The sequence below is a fragment of the Anomaloglossus baeobatrachus genome, chromosome 3 (genome assembly GCF_048569485.1).
Source record: "Anomaloglossus baeobatrachus isolate aAnoBae1 chromosome 3, aAnoBae1.hap1, whole genome shotgun sequence".
Lineage (NCBI taxonomy): Eukaryota > Metazoa > Chordata > Amphibia > Anura > Aromobatidae > Anomaloglossus > Anomaloglossus baeobatrachus.
Window position 1 is genome coordinate 233,935,173 of NC_134355.1, and position 22,166 is coordinate 233,957,338.

Below are 22,166 nucleotides of genomic sequence, written 5' to 3' on the forward strand. Positions count from 1 at the left end.
CAAAAATATTACATCACAATGGAAATTGGCCTAAAAAATAAAAAATTAAAAACAATTAAAATAAAAAAAAACACACCCAATTTTTAAAGAAAGGGAATGAAGCTCATGTTTTCATTTAGCCCATGGGGCTGGACTGTCCGCAGACGCCAGATCCATTGGGTCTCCAATCGTGCTAACCGCTGACTAATAAAGCCGCCACGAATATCCACGTCTAACCTGTCAATTCCACGGACCAAAAACTTAGCTGAGTCACATTCATGAAACAGCTTAAAGTGTCGTGGAATGGTCTTTAGCGTTGACACGTCCACGTGGTCACGTGCGGCTTCTATCCCCAAAATGTGTTCACGAACACGAACCTTAATCTGGGGGGTCGTGAGCCCGATGTAAATCTTGGGGCAAGGGCAAATTCCATAGTATATCACGGACTTAGACTCACAAGTGATCCTCTTAGTGATCTTAAAATTCTTAGTAAAGGAGGAATCACAGAAGTCATCAGTCCGCGATATACTAGGGCATGCGACACACTTTCCACATGGGAAGCAGCCGCCCCTAACAGCAGGTATATTGGAGAAGATTGGAGCTATGGTGTTATCATGCAGACTACGGACCAGATGGTCCTTAAGATTCCTAGCTCTCCGTAAGGTAATCTGTGGTCTTTTGGGCAGGATTTTAGCCAACGTTGGGTCTGCCTGTAGAATAGGCCAGGATTTAGTAAGTGCCTCCCGAATGGCGGTGTGTTGACTACAATAGTTAGTAATAAATCTAACCGTTGTATCACTATTTCTTGATTTACTGGAATACAGCAATTGGTTCCTGGTAGAATATTTTGCTCTATGATAAGCACGCTTGATCATGCGTCTGCTATAACCTCTTTCGAGGAATCGCTTAGTCAACTCAGCCGCCTGTATTTCGAAGTCTCCATCACTCGAGCATAGTCTACGAATACGTAGAAATTGACCAGTAGGCACAGAACATATCATATGTGGTGGATGAAAAGATGACGCATGAAGTAAGGTATTGGTAGCTGTAGATTTGCGATGTAAATTCGACTGTAAACAGTCATCAGAGTCCCTGTATACCAGCACATCCAGGAATGCGATGGAATCGGTAGAGCATTGATAGGTCAGATGGATGTTGCGAGCGTTGGAGTTCAATTCCCTAATAAATGATGAAAGAAAATCAAAAGTTCCCTGCCAGATGAGGAAAATGTCGTCGATGTACCGAGTCCATAAAAGGACTCGGCCCATCGACGACTCCAAATCTGACAGGGGGAGGTCCCTTTCCCACAGCCCCAGGAACAGATTTGCATACGCCGGCGCAAAAGACGCGCCCATTGCTGTACCCTGGAGCTGGAGATAGAAGGACCCCTTGAAAACGAAGAAATTATGCGTAAGGGAGAACTCCAACACTCGCAACACCAGATCAATAAATTTAGATGAAAAACTGCTCATACTTAAATAAAATCTCACTGCCTCGATTCCATCAGCATGTCGGATACTGGTATACAGGGACTCCACATCGCATGATACCAGAAGTGAATCATCCCCCACATATAATCCGTCAATCCGTTTAAGAAACTCGCCAGTATCCTGAATAAAGGATGGAAGGCTTCTAACAAGCGGCTGAAGTTGGCTATCGAGCCATCTATTGATATTCTCCAGGAAATTGCCATTACCCGAAATAATCGGGCGACCGGGAGGTGAAGACGCATTTTTATGCAATTTGGGAAGTAAGTATAATGTTGCAATCCTAGGCTCCGAAACAATCAAAGCTGATGCCAACTCAGGGGAAATAACACAGTCATCTTTGGCCATTTGTATAATCCTTTTGAGTTCTTCTGTATACTTAGCAAGAGGATTAAACGTCAGCTTGCGATAACAAACTGTGTCCCGCAGCTGGCGAAATGCTTCTTTCTCATATGCGGATACAGGCCATATGACTATGTTACCCCCCTTGTCGGCAGGCTTGATTGTGATGTCAGACATCTGCTGCAGCTCTTTAAGACGTATACATTCAATTTTGGACAGATTATCCCCTCTAACATGACCAGGCAGACTCTCAAATGCCTTTGATACTACCTGCACAAAAAGATCAATATTTGCACAAGAAGAAAGTGGTAGAGATTTCTTTGAAGGAGGTTTAATACATGATGGTACCTTACCTCCCTCACCGGCTTTATGCTCCGATTCAAGTTCGGATAGTATGGCTAATGCCGTTTGTTCTTTCTCTGCAGGAAACAAAATCCGAGATGTATCATCATAAAAGTATCTTTTAAATAACAGGGACCTAGCAAAGATATGTAAATCTTTGATTGCCGTAAATACATGGAACCCTGCAACTGGGGAAAACGATAGACCCTTAGTCAGTAGAGACAGGTCAGCCTCACTGAGTGCATGCGTACTCAAATTAATTACCTTATTATCAGTATTGGCACTGAATCCTCTAGGCTTCTTATACCATTGGGGTTGATAGCGGGAAAACCCAACACCTCCATAAGTTGCTCCAGATCTGGTACTTGAGTCAGAGGCTTCAGATACCTCACTAAGAGAGGATACACTTGACTGCACTGATGGGCGTCTCGTTCCCTCCTGCGTATTAAATGGTTTACGCCAAAAATAAATTTTATTCTCGGAAAGATCTTTCTGGTCACGTTTAAACTTCCGTAGATGAACATCTCGAATTTGTTTAACAAGGGAGTCAACCTTCTTACAAGCCTCAGAGTCATATTTGTCAGCCTTGTCAGGGGGACAAATAGACCGAAAGGAAGTCTGCTTCTGATCAATGGTAGAGTCCATTCTCGTAATACTTGCAGTATTTAAGTCTATCAGAAGCTGCATTAGATTAGTGGAACATGCATTGCAAACATCTTCCCATTTAGTAATAAAATCCCTCTGTGGCCATGACGCGTCTGTGAGGCGGGACTTCCGCCCGGCCGGCTTCGGATGCGTCACTATGACTGCCCAATCAGCTGGGGATTGAGGCCTTTTTAACGGCACCCACTTTCCTTTCCGGTCACGCCCCCTGACGAAGGTACACACCGAAATGCGCATCGGGCGCATTACCACCACAGTGTCTATTATCATCTAGGTAATATAATTTGTGCTGGCTTGTGTTTAGCAGTGCGGTTCGCTTCTATCTTGTGCCACTGCACAATTATCTCTAGGTATATGGCTATGTCTATGGCACCTTGGTGCCGCGTGTGCCGCACTCTGATTGTGTCCTTTATGGACATGTAGGGATATATACTGGTCCCTTACCTGACCGCAATTATCTGCTGGAATGCCGATTAGACATCTGCTGTAATTTTACAGTGGACAATTTCCTTAGGGTATATCTCCATTAATATATATACCGTATTTTTCGAACTATAAGACGCACCGGACTATAAAACGCACCCTGGTTTTAGAGGAGGAAAATGGGAAAATAAAACTTTAAGCAAAAAAATGTGGTCATGACACACTGTTATGGGGCGAGGATCTGCTGCTGACACTGTTATGGGGGTAATGTCCCCAAATTCTCTACTAAGGTACCCCATCCTGGTAATGATCCTCCTGCCTTGTATATGATCCTGCTATAAACCCCCATCCAGCCTGTTCACATACCCCCCCCATCCAGCCTGTTCACATACACCCCCCCATCCAGCCTGTTCGCATACCCCCCCCCATCCAGCCTGTTCACATACCCCCCCCATCCAGCCTGTCCACATACCCCCCCCATCCAGCCTGTTCACATACCCCCCCCCATCCAGCCTGTTCACATACCCCCCCCATCCAGCCTGTTCCCATACCCCCCCACCCCCCCATCCAGCCTGTTCACATACCCCCCCCATCCAGCCTGTTCACATACCCCCCCATATCCAGCCTGTTCACATACCCCCCCATATCCAGCCTGTTCACATACCCCCCCATCCAGCCTGTTCACATACCCCCCCCATCCAGCCTGTTAACATACCCCCCCCTATCCAGCCTGTTCACATACCCCCCCCCCCCATCCAGCCTGTTCACATACTCCCCCCCCATCCAGCCTGTTCACATACCCCCCCCATTCTGCCTGCTCATATACTCCCATCCTGCTATATGCCACCATCGTGCTCATATACCATCCTGGTATATGGCCTGTATCCTATAGCACAGAGAAAAAAATAAACGTTTATACTCACCTTTTCCTCACTCCCTCCAGCACCGATCATCTTCCTCTCTGCGCCGCTGATCTGTGTGTGTGGAGCCGTTCCCCTGCTGCATCGCGATGTCTTCCTGTCTGTGCCGATCAGCTGACCAGCTCAGCACAGATCAGCTGACCGGCACAGACAGGAAGTTATCGTGTGCAGCAGGGGGGCGGCTCCACACACGGGGACGGGTGAGTGTACTGATTCACTGCACCCCGCGCTGGTAATGACATGCGGGGAGCAGTGAATACAGCCGCACATGATCACTCCAGGCTGTAATTGCCAGGGGTGATCATGCGGCCGGCTCTTTGCTATGCGCGCGTCCCCGCTCGTCCTCCCGCCCACCTGTCAGTGCCGGCTTCAGCGCTGAGAGATGGGCGGGAGGATGGGCGTGCATATGTAATGAGCGGGCCCACGTGGTCACGGCAGGCGCTGCTGCTGCCTGCTCGTGCCCCCGATGACCCGCAGCACCCTCATTCCCAGCCGCAGCCCTATAGTCAGACCATAAGACGCACCCCCAACTTTCCCCCAACATTTGGGGGGGAAAAAGTGCGTCTTATGGTCCGTAAAATACAGTATATGTATGGTGATGTCTTCTATGCGTTCCACCATATATTATGAGGTCTGTTGAGCGGACATAGATATGTGATATCTAAATTCCTTTATGGTTGATCCTCGTGCCCATGGAGTAATTAATAATCCCTGACATACGTGGATTTATGCTGCACTTGGAGTATTTAAATTTCTTTCATGGGCATGGTATGATGTAGGGTGATATGTGCCTCTGTGAAGCCCTACAGGTGCGGTGCAGCAGTGTATTACCCTTAGGGACTCCACGGGATGGGACGGTCTGGTCACAGGTAGGGAACCTTCGTTTTGGGATTTGTCGTGACGCCACTCTCAGAATTGCGGTCAGTGAGGACCACCACTGCAGGTTAAGGGATGCCTGGGGCTGATGGTGGGTGCAGTCAGTTGTAATAGCCTCCTGAGAGTGAGGCAAGCCCCAGGTCCCTGTGTATGTGTGTGGGACCACAGGTCGCAGAATGACTCAAACACAGTCCAAGAAGTCTTTTAACGTGTTTACTCACTGTTTGGAGGTCACGGTGAGATGCCCGGGTGACACTGTGATAACCAGGTGGAACCAGGAATTCCAGGGGGCCGTTCTGAGGGTAGCTGTCCACTCGCCCTCCTTGCACTCTTTTTGTTTGGGAGGATCCCTTGCTTGAAGCGTGGTAGGACTCCTCCAGGGAAGCTGTTACTACCCTGCTCCCCTCTCTCTGGCCCGTCTGCCGGCAGCGTGGCCTTGGTGGGATGGCTTCTGGCCCTGTCCCCTTATGGGCCTGGTGATTGCTGCTTGGCTCGAGCTCTGTGTAGTAGTGGTGAGGGCATGAAGTACCCCCACCTGTAGGTTAAGCAGCTCTGGATGATTTGCTGCCTGTACTGGGGATCTGTTTCCCCTTGCGTGCTCGGATACCAGGATCTCCGTACTCAGCCACCCCTCTCTCTGGATGTCTTTCAGGCCGACCCACGGTACCCTTTCTCCCCCGCTTTCAGCTACTGCACTCCTCAGGACCTGGCTGACACGAGAGCCCCTCTGCTCCCTTCCACACACTTCAACCTCCAGCTCCCGACTCTCTTCCTCTCTGCCCTGCTTCCTAGCAACCAGCCTCTGAGCACACCCCTTGCTGGGAATTGAAAGTTAACCCCTACTGGCTACCCAAGGGTCCCTTCTAGTGGTGTGGGAGACCTGGTCACTATGTGTTTGTGTTTGCACCTCATCCTGGCCCTTGGAGATTACCTGGAAGCATTGTCCCCGCATGGGTGCAATACTCTGTGGTGCCTGACCAGGTCAGGGGCGCTACATTCCCCCTTAGTTATCATCAGCACGTCCTCGGGCTGCAAAGACAAGAGAAAAAGGTAAATACAAACTTTTCCCACACAGGGGCAATTATTTACATTTAAACATACCAGGTACCATTCCACCACCAACCACCCACATGTCCGAAACCCACCCAAAAACCTCCAGGAGGTAGGTCGCCGGTCCTTTTGGTGACCAGGTCTGGGCCATCACATTCCCCAGACCTTTCCTCCAATCTTCCTCTCCTGAGGAGAGTGGTGTAAGGTAGGCCCCATAAACAGGCGTACCCGCTTCCGAGTGTTGGAGGGCAGTCCCCATAAACAGGCGTGCCCCCTTGTTGGTGCAGAGCCATGCCCCTCAACAGGCAGACTCCGTGGTTGGTACCAAGGAGGTAACTTTTTACAATGCAAGAGTTTGTGGTTAAAGCCAGTTCATAACCGGTGGTCCATTTTTAAAGTGCACGTAAACTAGTGCAAAGAAAACATTTTAAAGAGGTCTCACAATAGTCCTTGTGGGCACATTTCACTTAAACGTTACTTAACTGTAAACAGGTGAAACATTACATTTCATACCGTCACTTTGAACTAAACTGTACTTTCTCTATAGCGTAATGGGAGCTGACCAAAGTTGCTGCGGGTTGATCTACGCAGTACTATACTGTCATCTGTCTGAGGTTGTGTCCTCCCACCCGATGTATGTGTCTCAATGTGAATAATGGGTGTACTAGGTATTGATACCAGTGCATGGTCTTCTGCTTCAGCTACATTTGGCTCTTCCAGGTTCTGAACAGGTTCTTCTGGTTCTCTTACTTCTCTAGATTGAGGGAATGTAATGACTGGAATAACTACTGCTCCATTGTATTGAGGCCAACTTGCTGGAAAATCTCCAAGTACAGTATGGATCATCTTTTCTTTTGGTTCTTGAACTGGCAAAGGGTTGGGAATTTCTTCAGGGATTCTTAGTTGTTCAGGACATTTCTTTAGGCGATCTCTAGAAACGACAGCTGTTGTTTTTCCTCCATCTTTGCTGATAAGGCATGTCTTTTCACTGCTAAGCGTCGATGGTAACACAGTATAGGGTTCTTCTTCCCAGTGATTGTCAAGTTTATGATGTCTTCTCTTTCTCTTGAGAACTATATCTCCTGGCATCAAAGGAACAGCAGGTGCTTTTCGATTGTAGGCCTTTTCTTGTTTCTCACGCTGCTGAGTCAGGCTTCGCTCCACACACTCTTGTACTTTCTTGTATTGGGCTTGGCGGTTGGAATCCCAATCAGCACCTTGTAGATGGTCTTCAGGGGTCTCAACTCCCATTTCCAGATCTACTGGCAATCTCCCTGGTCTGGCCCTCATCAGGTATGCCGGTGTGCAGTTCGTGGAACTCACAGGGATGTTGTTATACATGTCCACTAGATCGGGCAGTTTTTCTGGCCACTGACTTCGTTCTTCTAGTGGGAGAGTCTTCAGAAGGTCGAGAACGATGTGGTTCATCTTCTCACACATGCCATTGGTCTGAGGATGGTAAGGCGTGGTACGAATCTTCTTGCAGCCGTAAAGGTTACAAAACTCCTTAAACACTTCAGCTTCAAAGGCTGGTCCTTGGTCAGTGAGCACTTGATCTGGATAGCCATGTGGTCGACAGAAATGTGTCTGGAAAGCTTTGGCTGCAGTCTGACCGGTCAAGTCCTTGACTGGTACTACCACCAGGAATCTGGAGTAGTGGTCAACCATAGTGAGAGCGTAGTTGTAGCCTTGTCTGCTGGGTGCCAACTTTACATGGTCCAGGGCCACGATCTCCAGGGGCCGTTTAGTTTGGATTGGCTGGAGTGGTGCTCTCTGGCTGTGCTGGTCTTTTCTTCTAAGATTGCAGGGCCCGCAGTTTCGACACCACTTTTCTAGGGCAGATCTCATGCCCACCCAGTAAAATCTTACTTTAAGTAGGGCCTCCAGTTTCTTCCAACCAAAGTGGCCTGCACCATTGTGATAGGCTTCCAGCACCATCCTCGTATCCTTCTGTGGTACAATCACTTGCCACACCTTCTCATGCGTCCTCGGGTCAATGATGCTCCTGTAAAGTTTGTCTTGATAGATGAATAATCGACCCCTCTCCTTCCATAGGTACTGTGCCTCAGGTGGGGCTCCTTTGTCAAGGCTGGCGCCAGGCTGGTTGATCAGTTTCTTTACCAAGCCTACCGCTGGATCATTTTCCTGGGTCTCCTTCCAGTTGTAGTGAGGTAGTGGGTTCAGGGTCACCTCTTGGCGGTTGGCACGCAACTGCCGACACTGTTTTGCTCCATGGCGATGGAACGCTGGCAGCTCAATCTCTTCAAGATCATCTACATCTTCACCCTCGTCTGCTAGGTGAGGCATCCTGGACAGAGCATCTGCGTTGCCGTTCTTGCGGCCAGCTCGATACTTGACAGTAAAGTCATAATTCGCCAGTCGGGCTACCCAACGCTGCTCCATGGCACCCAATTTAGCAGTATCCAAGTGGGTCAGGGGGTTGTTGTCCGTGAAGACAGTGAATTTGGTGGCTGCCAGGTAGTGCTTGAACCGCTCTGTGATAGCCCATACCATGGCCAGGAACTCTAGCTTAAATGAGCTATAATTTTCTGGGTTTCTTTCAGTAGGCCTGAGCTTCCTGCTGGCGTAAGCAATCACACGCTCTTTGCCTTCCTGCACCTGTGAAAGCACTGCTCCCAGTCCCACATTACTGGCATCTGTATACAGTACAAATGGTAGACTGTAGTCAGGGTAGGCTAGGATCTCTTCACCCGTCAAGGCCCCTTTCATTTGTCTGAAGGAGTGTTCTTCTGCTTCTCCCCAGTGAAATGGCGGGCCGGAGGTCTTTCCTTTCTTCTTTGGGTGGCCTACCAGGAGCTCTTGCAAAGGCGCTGCCATTTTCGTGTAGCCCTTGATGAACCTTCTGTAGTAGCCTACCAAGCCAAGGAACTGACGTACCTCCCGGACGGTAGTAGGTGTGGGCCATTCCTGGATGACTGTGACCTTCTCTGGGTCCGGTGCTACTCCTTCTGCACTGACCACGTGACCTAGGTACTGGACCTTTGGCTTCAGTAAATGGCACTTGGATGGTTTCAGCTTCATTCCATATCGGGATAGCGCTTCAAAGACTGCAGCCAGGTGTTTCAGGTGGTCCTCGTAGGTCTTGGAGTACACGATGACATCATCCAGGTAGAGCAGGACGGTTTCAAAGTTGAGGTGCCCTAGGCAGCATTCCATAAGCCTCTGGAAGGTCCCGGGGGCATTGCAGAGTCCAAATGGCATGCTGTTGAACTCACAGAGGCCCATTGGGGTGGTGAAGGCCGTCTTCTCCCGATCTTCTTCTGCTACAGATACTTGCCAGTAGCCACTAGTAAGATCTAGGGTAGAAAAGTAGTTAGAGGTTTTCAAGGCAGCGAGGGATTCCTCTATCCTTGGCAAAGGGTAGGCATCCTTGTGTGTTATCTGATTTATCCGTCTGTAATCCACACACATCCTCATCGTGCCATCCTTCTTCCTCACCAGGACCAGGGGAGCTGCCCAGGGGCTGCAACTGTCCCTTATGACTCCTGCCTCCTTCATGTTCTTCAGCATGTCCTTTGTGCGCTGGTAATGGGCTGGTGGAATAGGCCTATGTCTTTCCTTAATGGGAGGATGACTGCCTGTGGGTATGTGATGTTGCACCCCTTTGATCCTACCAAAGTCTAGTGGGTTCTTACTAAAGACCTGCTCGTATTCCTGCACGACCCTGTAAACCCCATGTTTCTGGTAGACGGGTGTAGAGTCAGTCCCCACGTGGAGTTTCTGGCACCAGTCCTCTAACTGCTTTTGGGAGGTCTCGTCCTCTTTTGAGTCAGCTTTTGTCAGGGGACCTACAGGTGTTATAGCGTCATTTGAGCATGTAAACAGTTTGGCTATGGTAGCGTACCTTGGTAGTCTGGCTTCCTCCTCCCCACAGTTCAACACTCGTACAGGCACTCGTCCCTTGTGTACATCAACTACCCCCCTGGCTGTCAGAATCGTGGGCCAGTGGTCTGAATGAGTGGGCTCTAGTACAGCCTGGTAATCCTGTCCTCTGAGACCTACCGCTGCTCTACACCACATCATCATTTCACTCCGTGGGGGTATCACAATGGGGTTAGCATCCATCACCCGTACACTACCAATCTCACCGCCAGTCTGATTTACCTGTTGCTTCCTCAGAATGATTCGGATCTCCTTTTGCAAGGCTCTTTGCGACCCGCCCTCAGCACCTTCAACAATCTGGTGAAGCAACAACAACACTTCCCCTAGGCAATTTTCTATGACATTAGTGCCTAAAATCATTTGCGGGTTCCTTTCTCTAATATCAGTGTCCACAACAATCAGTCCTTGTCCCTTCATTTCCTGCCTTCCCACCTTTATGGTTACCTCTTTGACCCCAATCTGGTCTATAGGTTGTCCGTTGGCAGCATAGATGGTGAGGGAGGGGTCCGGTGGTCGGAGATCGTCGTCCGACCAAAACCTACGATAAAGGACATACGGGATCGTGGTTACCTGAGAGCCGGTGTCCAATAATGCCGGGGTAGGGATCCCATCCAGGACGATGGACAGGACAGGACGTCCACCCACGTACTGATCACGGCAGCGACCTGGGCCTGATCTTCTTAATCCTGAGGACTGGCCCTCGGCCCCAGGTTTGGCTCGTTTAAAGGGCAAGCCCTTGCATAGTGACCTGCCTCCTGGCAACGACGACAGATGGGTTGTCCAGATGAGTCATAGCGATCACTGCTCCTGCCTCGGGTTGTAGGACCTCTTCTCCTCCGCATCCAAGGGACGTCCTCTGGGCTGTCAGCTAGCAGGATCCGATGAGGGACTTTGGTTTCTGAGGGCAACTGCATTGCTTTCAGGATTTGTGCGACGTCCTTAGTGAGCTGTTGCACCTGGGAGGATAGTGTATTTATGGTCTCTGCTGGCGCGTTGAGTCCTTTTGCAGTTATCAGGGCCTGCGAGGAGGATTCCGCTCCTGCAGCCGTGGAACTGGCAGGCCATGCTGGTGCGACGGGGTCTGTGTCCACAGGAGGTTGGAGTGCTTTCACTGCCCTGTCTTTCAGAATGGCAAAGTCCACGTCAGGGTGTTCCAGGGACCACAGCTTCATCTGCTTCCCATCCTCAGGAGAGCGCAGGCCCCGCAAGAATTGTTCCTTCATCATCCGGTTTCCTTCCTGATCACTGACAGGGTCCACCAGCTTGAGAGCCCGTAGTGCAGCCTGCAGCCTGAAGGCATAGTCTCTTATGCTATCTTGGGGCTTCTGACGGCAGTTATACAAGTCCGTCCTCAGCTCTCCCTCTGTGCGGTGTTCAAAAGCAGCTGCTAGTTTGGCAAAGATGGTCTCAACAGAGCCCCGGTCATCATTGGTCCAGGGCTCAGCCTCCAATTCTGCTGCTTCAGTCAATTGTCCCAGCACCACAGCGGCCCTCTGCTTACCAGTCATCGCGTGCATGTCTAGCAGGGTGTTGATCTTCTTCTTAAACCCGGTCAGCGTGCCTATTTTACCGGCGTATTGGGGCAGCCATTGCGCTCCTGGGACATACAGTAAGGAAACTGGCATTATGGGGGAGACTTCGGCCGGCGCAGCTGCGACCGCGGCACCGGCACCAGGCGCTGCTGCGTCCCGCGCGACGGGGGCTGGCATCGCTTGGGCTGCGTCGCCCTGACCAGGGGCATTACCTCCTGCAGCGTCCATTTTTCTTCAAAAATCTGCGCGCTCCCTTTCCACTTCCTGGGTCAGAACGCTCTCCGAATTGTGGGGATTATGGGGCGGCCACACCTCTTCATGGGCGGTGCTCTTCTCCCTCGCGCGGGCTGCAGCGCGCGCTTTTGAAGATGGCAATATGGCGGCGGTTCAATTTTTGCGGTCGGACCTCTGAGGCGCACGGTCACCTGTCTGAACAGGTCTAGTCCAAATCCTGTTCGTGACGCCAGAGATGTGAAGCCCTACAGGTGCGGTGCAGCAGTGTATTACCCTTAGGGACTCCACGGGATGGGACGGTCTGGTCACAGGTAGGGAACCTTCGTTTTGGGATTTGTCGTGACGCCACTCTCAGAATTGCGGTCAGTGAGGACCACCACTGCAGGTTAAGGGATGCCTGGGGCTGATGGTGGGTGCAGTCAGTTGTAATAGCCTCCTGAGAGTGAGGCAAGCCCCAGGTCCCTGTGTATGTGTGTGGGACCACAGGTCGCAGAATGACTCAAACACAGTCCAAGAAGTCTTTTAACGTGTTTACTCACTGTTTGGAGGTCACGGTGAGATGCCCGGGCGACACTGTGATAACCAGGTGGAACCAGGAATTCCAGGGGGCCGTTCTGAGGGTAGCTGTCCACTCGCCCTCCTTGCACTCTTTTTGTTTGGGAGGATCCCTTGCTTGAAGCGTGGTAGGACTCCTCCAGGGAAGCTGTTACTACCCTGCTCCCCTCTCTCTGGCCCGTCTGCCGGCAGCGTGGCCTTGGTGGGATGGCTTCTGGCCCTGTCCCCTTATGGGCCTGGTGATTGCTGCTTGGCTCGAGCTCTGTGTAGTAGTGGTGAGGGCATGAAGTACCCCCACCTGTAGGTTAAGCAGCTCTGGATGATTTGCTGCCTGTACTGGGGATCTGTTTCCCCTTGCGTGCTCGGATACCAGGATCTCCGTACTCAGCCACCCCTCTCTCTGGATGTCTTTCAGGCCGACCCACGGTACCCTTTCTCCCCCGCTTTCAGCTACTGCACTCCTCAGGACCTGGCTGACACGAGAGCCCCTCTGCTCCCTTCCACACACTTCAACCTCCAGCTCCCGACTCTCTTCCTCTCTGCCCTGCTTCCTAGCAACCAGCCTCTGAGCACACCCCTTGCTGGGAATTGAAAGTTAACCCCTACTGGCTACCCAAGGGTCCCTTCTAGTGGTGTGGGAGACCTGGTCACTATGTGTTTGTGTTTGCACCTCATCCTGGCCCTTGGAGATTACCTGGAAGCATTGTCCCCGCATGGGTGCAATACTCTGTGGTGCCTGACCAGGTCAGGGGCGCCACACCTCTGCCTGTCTCTCTCTGCTTACACTGACCTGTTGGAGTGTCATTTTGACATCTTTTTAGTGGTAACATATCTTTATTTCCACTATTATATTAAAATATGGATTTTGTTATGAGTACTCCATCATGTGTCATGTCTTATGTCGCTTTGTATGGTAGGCATGGGCGCATGTCATAATATATCTTATGATTGATTTATTTGACCATGGAACAATACATATTTCATGATATAGACATAGCTGTATTAAATTGGGTTACAAGTACGGATACATGTTCACTTGTGTTTATCCTTGAATGGTACGCATTATAGTTAATGGACAATCTTAGATATATATGTGTCCATGATGTTAACCCTATGTTGCTGATGTGATAGTGTATAGATCTATATGTTATATCTACAGATAAATCTTAATCACGGTAATTGTTGGATGGTTCACACAGTAACATGGGCTTAACATATATATCTTTTATGCACTGCTTGCCAGCTATTTTTCATTATATACATAATTCTACCTTGTAACTGTGGTGATGTAATTCGTTCTTCTGCTTTAACCCTCTCACCTGTTTGCAATTATTAATAATAAAAATATCTTTGGAACCGATTGATCGCCTCTTTCTCTTGGTTGTTTTGTATTCCCTTAGCGATTTGGTTCATATATGGTAGTCCTCTTATGCATTTATGGTATATATATATATACGTGTATAGATATATCCTTTTGAATATGCTAATGTTTATGCCGTTATTTATACAGCCTTCTGCTTTACCCTAGCTGGCTACAAAAATAGGGGGAGCCCCACGTCATTTTTTTTTTAAATTTATTTATTTATTTTGGTAAATACAAGGCTAAGCACCCCTTAGTGCCACATGAAAGGCACCAAAGGGTGCAAAATTACAAAATGCAGGAGAGTGGGACATTATGTGTCTTTCTGCCATTATAATGACAGAAAAGACTGAAATGAAGTGTACAAGCACAAGAAAATCACCAGAGCGCTCTACGCTGTGAAAAGCAGTAGAAAATGGCCCTGGAGTGAACATGTGACCGCTTCATGTAGGTTGAAGCTATGGATCCTGGGTAAATTTATGTATTTTCCCTCCTTCAGTTTTTTGGCAGTACGGCAAAAAAACGGAAGGCACACGGATGACAAACAGATGACATACGGACCGTATACGGGTCACGCTCCCGATGCCTCTTGATGCCTCTGCACCGCTCCTTACCCACTGATCCGGTCACACCTGCACGGCACCGCTCCTTACCCACTGATCCGGTCCACGTGTCCACCGGTCACGGCTGCCGCTCCCGCTCGTGCTCTCCTGTGTCCTGTCCCAAGTCTCATGTGTCTGACTCATGCTTCTGTATAGGGTCGGGCCGTGCCCACTCATCTGGTCTTATGGGCCCAGCACTGCTGCAGCAGAATATGACATGAGGCTGTGCTGGGTATATAAGACTGGCCTTTCCATGTGGGCGGTGTCTTGCAAGCCTTGTCTTGCAAGCTAGGTGCTCAGGTCCCCCTTGTGCCGTGTCCTGTGATCAATACTATTGCCTGACATTCCTACCCTGCACCTGTGCCGGATTCCTGCACTGTCTCCAGGAACTCTGAATCCCCAGTGACTGTTCTACCCATCCCCTGTGGGACGCAGCCCCTGCCATGCTAGTGCTCCGGAATCGATTGATCGCCTCTTTCTCTTGGTTGTTTTGTAAAGCAGAAGGCTGCAGCCTGTAGACCACAGCTGGCAGCTTCACCTTGGCTGTTAATCCAAAACTGAGGGCACCCCACGCTGTTATTTTAAATTAAATAAATAAAAAAAAAAAAAACACGTAGGGGTCCCCCCAAAATTGGACCACCAGCCAAGGTAAAGCAGACAGCTGGGGTCTGATATTCTCAGACTAGGGAGGTCCATGGTTATTGGACTCTCCCCAGCCTAAAAATAGCAGGCCGCAGCCGCCCCAGAAGTGGCGCATCCATTAGATGCGCCAATCCTGGTGCTTCGCCCCAGCTCATCCCGTGCCCTGGTGCGATGGCAAATGGGGTAATATATGGGGTTAATACCAGATGTGTAATGTCACCTGGCATCAAGCTCTGGGGTTTGGGGTCAGGCGTCTATCAGATACCCGACATCACCAACCCAGTCAGTAATAAAAAAAAAAAATAGACGACAAACACATTTTTATTTGAAAAAACACTGCCTAACACATTCCCTCTTTCACCAATTTATTAGAAAGAAAAACAAATCCAGGTCTGCTGTAATCCAAGCGGTTCCTATGACGATCCACACTGTCCCAGTCAATGAAGAACAGAATGTTCCCCATTGGCTGGGAGAGCAATGCAGTGACCTCAGCTAACATCAGAAGGTCAGCCCAGGTCACTGCAGGGCATGACAAGTGCTGCTGTCAGCAGCGAGGTACATTACCTGCGCTGATCTCCTGCACTGCTGATACTTCACACTGACTTCAATCACCTTCACAGCCAAGTATCGCGAGCGGCCCGTGACGTCACCGCTAGTGACAGTCTCAGGCCGCAGTGACAGATGTGAAGCGGCAGCCATGGAGGAGAGTGTCAGCGCTGAGGTCGGGAGGGCAGGACTTCATCACCGCAGGTAAGCCAAGCGGGGCCATGTGTGCGGTGCGAAGTGGGCAGAGCCTAGCATGGTTGTGTGTGCGGTGCAAGGTGGGCGGAGCCTAGCGGGGTAATGTGTGTGGTGCGAGGTGGGCAGAGCCTAGCGGGGTAATGTGTGCGGGTGTGAGGTGGGCGGAGCCTAGCGGGGCTATGTGTGTGGTGCGAGGTGGGCGGAGCCTAGCGGGGTAATGTGTGTGGGTGTGAGGTGGGCGGAGCCTAGCGAGGTAATGTGTGTGGGTGCGAGGTGGGGTGAGCCTAGCGAGGTAATGTGTGCGGGTGCGAGGTGGGCGGAGCCAAGCAGGGCTATGTGTGCGGGTGCGAGGTGGGCGGAGCCAAGCGGGGCTATGTGTGCGGTGCGAGGTGGGCGGAGCCTAGCGGGGTAATGTGTGCGGGTGCGAGGTGAGTGGAGCCTAGCGGGGCTATGTATGCAGGTGCGAGGTGGGTGGAGCCTAGCGGGGCCATGTGTGCAGGCAGCGGAGTGCGAAGTGGGTGGAGCCTAGCGGGGCAATGTGGCGCTGAGGACGTCAGTGCCGGGGACTGCATGGCTGGGGACAGGTGAGTGTGAGTGTGAGTGTGTAGACATGCTGAGTGCAGGAGGGGGCGGAGCCTAGCGGGGAAGTGTCGGCTCCCTGCATGCGTAACCAGGGTAAATATCGGGTTACTAACCAAAGCGCGTTGGTTGGATACCCGATGTTTATCTTGGTTATCAGCTTCTGGCAGGCTGCCCGCGATGGCTCCCTGCACACTGTAGCTGTAAAAAGCCCTGCTTTTGCTTATAGAACCATTCTCGAACGTAACTCGAACTGTCGAGCTTTTAGCAAAAAGCTCGAGTTCTAGTTTGACCTAGAACATCCCCCAAAATCACTCGAACCGCGAACTGGCGAACCTCGAACCCTGCTCAACTCTAGTCACTACTCCCTGCTTATCCTCTTGGATTTCTCTACTGCATTCGATACTGTGGATCACCAGTTCCTCCTCACTATGCTCCGATCTATCGGGCTCAAGGACACCGTTCTTTCTTGGTTCTCCTCTTACCTCTCTAACCGCTCATTCACTGTATCCTTTGCCAGCTCCTCTTCCTCTTCTCTTCCCCTTACGGTCGGGGTTCCTCAGGGTTCAGTCCTAGGCCCCCTCCTGTTCTCTCTATACACAGCCCCTATTGGACAAACAATCAGCATATTTGGTTTCCAGTACCATCTCTATGCTGATGACACCCAACTGTACACATCTTCTCCTGACATCACCCCTGCACTATTACAAAATACTACCGATTGTCTGTCTGCTGTCTCCAACATCATGTCCTTCCTCTATCTAAAACTGAACCTGTCAAAAACTGAACTTCTCCTGTTTCCTCCCTCTCCTAACTCTCTGAAACCCAATATTAACATTTCTGTGTGTGGCTCTACCATTACGCCCCAGCAGCACGCCCGCTGTCTTGGGGTTAAATTCGACTCTGATCTTTCCTTCACTCCCCACATTCGTTCACTTGCTCGTTCTTGTAATTTCCACCTCAAAAACTGAAGAATTCGACCTTTTCTTACCGTTGACTCTGCAAAAACTCTTACTGTCGCTCTCATTCATTCTCGCCTGGATTATTGTAATTCTTTACTAATTGGTCTCCCTGTTACTAAACTCTCCCCTCTCCAATCCATTCTGAATTCCGCAGCAAGGATCATTTTCCTCTGCAACCGCTTCACTGATGCCTCTGCTCTTTGCCAGTCATTGCACTGGTTGCCTATCCGTTACAGAATCCAATATAAACTTATCACTCTCACTTACAAAGCTCTCCACGGTTCCGCACCACCCTACATCTCCTCCCTCATCTCTGTCTATCATCCCACCCGTGCCCTCCACTCTGCTAATTACTTAAGACTGACATCCTCAACAATTCGAACCTCCCACTCCCGTCTTCAAGATTTCTCAAGAGCTGTGCCTATGCTCTGGAACACACTACCAAGAGAAATCCGATTAATTCCCAACATCCACACCTTTAAGCGGGCCCTAAAAATGCATTTCTTTAGACTAGCCTATCAACTCACTGCCCTGATCTAATCTAGTCCCTTTCTGCCCTTCAAAAATTTTACTTCCAGTTCTTGTCCCCTGTACCTATATAAATTCTCACCGACGGGTTCATGCAGCGGCTTTTGAATACCCTATTAAATCGATGGCTGGACCATATATGACAAACTTTTCTCCCCCCCATTCACCTTTTGTGTCTCCCCTATTTCCTTATAGAATGTAAGCTTACGAGCAGGGCCCTCACTCCTCCTGGTATTTTAATTTTATTATTTTGTATTGTCTCATATTGTCTGTACGTCCCCTCTTAATTGTAAAGCGCTGCGAAATATGTTGGCGCTATAGAAATAAATCTTATTATTATTATTATTGGTGGTGGTGCTCTTGCTGCCACATTATGTGCTTGTGATGAGGAAAGTGGCTCTGGTGTTCATGAGCGGATGTAAGATGCTTTCACCACAGCTGAAGAGGCCAACACTACAGCTGAAGAGGGAGCAGGAGGAGCCTGAGTTCTTTCTTGATTTCTCTGAAAAGTACACCACTGGACCTTGTGCTTGGAAGTCAGTGACTCATCATTCAGGTGGTGCTCACAATGAAAAGATTTTTCCCTCGCTTCAGCCTCTGATGGCACATCTTGCAAACCACCACTCTCTTGTGATCAGCACATTCTGAGAAGAAATGCCATTCCAGGGAGAACGTTTGAGATATCTTTGCTTGGAGGTTTTCACAAGCACAATTGGTGGTAGCAGTTGACTTATTTGCTATGGGCCATCCACAGGACTTTTGAACCATGCATAATCTTTTGCTGTGCTTCTGTTTTGTCTGCCTGAACACATTCTTTTCATCACAACTGCACATGGCACTATCATAGCCTTCGCTCTAGGTGGGTTAAGTACCTCATCGTCATCCCTCACATTGTCTTCCACCAATCTTCAGCAGTGCCCTCCTTCACAGTGTGCAAATTGTCAAATGCAGCAGTTGGCACTAGAGTTGAGCGCGGTTCGTGGTTCGTGGTTCTCCAGTTCGCAGCTCGAGTGATTTTGGGGGCTGTTCTAGATCGAACTAGAACTCGAGCTTTTTTGCAAAAGCTCGATAGTTCTAGATACGTTTGAGAACGGTTCTAGCAGCAAAAAGCAGGGCTTTTTACAGCTACAGTGTGCAGGAGCCATCGCTGGCAGCCTGCCAGAAGCTGGTAACCAAGATAAACATCGGGTATCCAACCAAAGTGCTTTGGTTAGTAACCCGATGTTTATCCTAGTTACGTGCAGGAAGCCCACACTTCCCCGCTCAGCTCACTCCGCCCCCTCCTGCCCGCGGCATGTACACACACACACACACACACACACTCTGCACACATGGCCCCGCTCGGCTTACCTGCGGTAAAGAAGTCCCGCCATCCCGACCTCAGCGCTGTCACTGTCCTCCATGGCTGCCGCTTGTCACATCACCTTCTCTCGCTTCCGACCCGAGACTGACTAGCGGTGACGTCACGGGCCTCTCGCGATACTTGGCTGTGAAGGCGGCGGTCATTGAACTCAGTGACAGGGGCTGTCAGTATGCTGGAGATCAGCGCAGGTAATGTACCTCGCTGACAGCAGCACTTGTCATCCCCCTGCAGTGACCTGGGCTGACCCATTGATGTTAGCTCAGGTCACTGCACTGCTCTCCCAGCCAATGGGGAACATCCTGCTCTTCATTGACTGGGACAGTGTGGATCGTCATGGCAACCCCTTGGATTACACCAGACCTGGATTTGTTTTTTTTTCTAATAAATTGGTTAAAGAGGGAATATATTGGGGAGTGTTTTTTCAAATAAAAATGTGTTTGTCGTGTATTTTTTTTTTATTACTGACTGGGTTGGTGATGTCGGGTATCTGATAGACGCCTGACCTCACCAACCCCAGGGCTTGATGCCAGGTGACATTACACATCTGGTATTAACCCCATATATTACCCCGTTTGCCACCGCACCAGGGCGCGGGATGAGCTGGGGCGAAGCTCCAGGATTGGCGCATCTAATGGATGCGCCACTTCTGGGGCGGCTGCGGCCTGCTATTTTTAGGCTGGGGAGAGTCCAATAACCATGACCTCCCTAGTCTGAGAATATCAGACCCCAGCTGTCTGCTTTACCTTGGCTGGTGATCCAATTTTGGGGGGACCCCTACGTGTTTTTTTTTTTTAATAATTTATTTAATTTAAAATAACAGTGTGGGGTGCCCTCAGTTTTGGATTACCAGCCAAGGTGAGGTTGCCAGCTGTGGTCTGTAGGCTGCAGCCGTCTGCTTTACCCTAGCTGGCTACAAAACTAGGGGGAACCCTACGTCATTTTTTTTTTCATTTTTTGGCTAAATACAAAGCTAAGCACCCCTTAGTGCCACATGAAAGGCACCAAAGGGTGCAAAATTACAAAATGCAGGAGAGTGGGACATTATGTGTCTTTCTGCCATTATAATGACAGAAAAGACTGATATGAAGTGCACAAGTACAGGAAAATCACCAGAGCGCTCTACGCTGTGAAAAGCAGTAGAAAATGGCACTGGAGTGAACATGTGACTGCCTCATGTAGGATGAAGCTATGGATCCTGGGTAAATTTATGCATTTACCCTCCTTCAGTTTTTTTGCAGTACACAAAAAAAACGGAAGGCACACGGATGACAAACAGATGACATACGGACCGTCTACGGAACGGAAACGGATGCCACACGGATGCACCCGTGAAAAAAAACGGACTGTTTTTTGCAGACCGCAAAAATGGATGGGTCGTGTTAACGTAGCCTTATTCTGATCTGCCGTTTATAAACAGCAGGCAGAAATAAGTGAATAACGCCCCCCAGCGTCAGAAAATCTCCGGGGTTTCAGGGATAGCTGAGACCCTGGAGATCATGATTCAGGACGGTTTTTACGGTCCCCGCTCACGTGATCACAGGTATACACAGTACACCGATGATCACGTTACAGTAAATGACAGCGCCGGTAAAAAATTATTTATCTCCCATTCGGCATGAACAATCACTTCTTCTCCACTTCTTCTCCACTTCTTCTCCACTTCTCCACTTCTTCTCCACTTTTTCTCCACTTTTTCTCCACTTTTTCTCCACTTTTTCTCCATTTTTTCTCCACTTTTTCTCCACTTTTTCTCCACTTTTTCTCCACTTTTTCTCCATTTTTCTCCATTTTTTCTCCACTTTTTCTCCACTTTTTCTCCATTTTTTCTCCATTTTTTCTCCATTTTTTCTCCACTTTTTCCCCACTTTTTCTCCACTTTTTCTCCGTTCTTTTTCTATGGTCGGTCTACCCATTAGCTCTGCCATGCATAGTGTAGCTCTACACCTACTGCACATGTTACTTTATGATTGACATCTCTTTCGTACCAGAGCTGTCTAAGCCTACTCTGACCCCATATTTGTCATTACTATATTGTCCTTGTACTGTATTATGACATTTGTATCATGTGTTTCATTTCTTGCTGTGTTGCAATTTTTTTGCTGCATCCCAATTGTACCTCTACATTGTTCGAGTTTATGTTATTGTTCTCTCACTCTTATGTGGTACTGATTATTGTCATTTTTCATGATTACATGCAGATAAGTCCAATCTGACGAAGGCTCAGGCCGAAACGTCATTTGTAACTTGTTTTGGACAAAAACATATATGCTTATGAAAAAAAAATTTTTCTTAATACGGACCAATAAAGAGTGATTTTGCATTACTATCCGTTGTGACTTACTGACTTAGTCTGGGAGATTTAGAGTGCCGAGGTTACTCACTAATTTTATCTATTATTACCTCTGAGCACCTGTATACCAGTGAGCAGAGCTTCCTCTACAGTAGTTCTCCTGATTAGGCATGCCCTTACCTCATGAGCAGGGCATTGCAGCTTTGGTAGCAACCATTACGACATGGACTCTGCTGCTGTGGACCCGGGGAGAGTGAGTGCAGATTCATTGCACCCACACTCCTCACATGAAGGATCCGCACTCCTAGAAAATGGGGGATACGTTCCCTGAGTGTCTACCCCCCCCATATTCTAGACGGTCCAGAGTTGTCGTGGGACCCCTTTATTTTTTTTCTTACAATAAATTGGTGAAAGAGGAAATGTTTTGGGGACTGTTTTTTCAAATAAATTTCTTTTGTCGATTTTTTTTTTGTTAGTACTGACAGTTTATGATGTTGGGTATCTAATAGACGCCATGAAATCACAAACTGCTGGGTTTGATCTCAGGTGACTTTACAGCTAGTATCAACCCGATTTATTACCCCGTTTGCCACTGCACCAGGGCACGGGATGAGCTGGGGTGAAGCACCAGGATTGGCGCATCTAGTGGATGCGCCACGTCTGGGGTGCCTGCGGCCTGCTATTTTTAGGCTGTGAAGGCCCAATAACTATGGACCTTCCCACCCTGATAATACCAGACCACAGCTGTCCGCTTTACCTTGGCTGGTGATCCAATTTGGAGGGGACCCTACTT